This window comes from Sinocyclocheilus grahami, unplaced genomic scaffold (assembly GCF_001515645.1).
Source record: "Sinocyclocheilus grahami isolate Dianchi unplaced genomic scaffold, SAMN03320097.WGS_v1.1 scaffold5.1, whole genome shotgun sequence".
Taxonomy (NCBI): Eukaryota; Metazoa; Chordata; class Actinopteri; order Cypriniformes; family Cyprinidae; genus Sinocyclocheilus; species Sinocyclocheilus grahami.
The window spans coordinates 6,352,496-6,353,888 of record NW_015505184.1 but is presented as its reverse complement, the minus strand read 5'-3'; positions in this window follow the sequence as shown (position 1 = coordinate 6,353,888).

Below are 1,393 nucleotides of genomic sequence, written 5' to 3'. Positions count from 1 at the left end.
AAAACGTACTTACAGTCTGTGAGTCAGAACAGCCGGCATTGTAGTCTACTCTACCAGGATCAAGAAACAGTCCTCCATAGAATGCACTGCACACATCTGAATATTTGGGTTAAACTGTTCTGATTTCTAGTTACATTTACATTTACATTTAGTCATTTAGCAGACGCTTTTATCCAAAGCGACTTACAATTGGGGGATACATAAAGCGATTCTTCTTAAAGAGGCAAACAGACACAGTTATGTCCTCTTTTGGAAGGCCAAACAAAGTATTTTCGCTTTCACAACGAAACACACAGCGTCTTCACAACATGACGGCGGCGGTGGCAGCCTTCTTTCTTTGCGTGAACATTTGGGCGGCGTTATGCAAATCTTCCCACATCGTGACGTAGACATGTGTTTGAACGAGGCGTTTTAGGAGGGCGTGGACAAGTCTTAACTTTTATAAAGAATATCTCTTTGGGTTTGAGACTTTAGTCTTTGAAACTTTAGGGATCTTATCTATTCACGAACAGCTTGTAACACTCCAAAGAGAAAGAAAAACTTGAAATTGCATCATATGACCCCTTTAACACTGTTGCCGCGGGATGTTTTCATGTCTGCGGGTTGAAGCGACTCCAATAACATGATATTTATCACCTGGAATGGGAATTTTAGCAGGGGAACCCCACCAAAAAAACGTGTATTTTACCCCCCAGAACGCGATTTTTAACTGGGGACCCCCTCGAAACACGATTGGGCTAGTTTTGGGCTAATTTTGAGGAGAGATTGGGCGGGTTTTCTTGTGAAAACCTGGCAACCCTGGGGGGATTAGGATTAGGCAATCCAGTATCGATTTTAATGAGGGGGTAATAATTTGGCAGGGGGTCGAAAATGTGCACAACACTGGCAATGAAACTAAGTAAATACTTAAATAAATTAGCACAATATCGGGTATATTGGGCAATCTCACAGGACGATATGACAATTGAATTTGAGCATATCGCCCAACACTAGTTCCAGCTACAGCAATGTTGGATTTCCACACTTGAAAATTATTGAATACAATTTAAAATACAAACCCAATTCCAAAAAAGTTGGGACAGAAGGATCCGGGTACTGAAATGGCCAGCCTGCAGTCCAGATCTTTCACCCATAAAAACATTTGGCGCATCATAAAGAGGAAGATGCGACAAAGAAGACCTAAGTCAGTTGAGCAACTAGAAGCCTGTATTAGACAAGAATGGGACAACATTCCTATCCCTAAACTTGAGCAACTTGTCTCCTCAGTCCCCAGACGTTTGCAGACTGTTATAAAAAGAAGAGGGGATGCCACACAGTGGTAAACATGGCCTTGTCCCAACTTTTTTGAGACGTGTTGATACCATGAAATTTAAAATCAACTTATTTTTCCCTT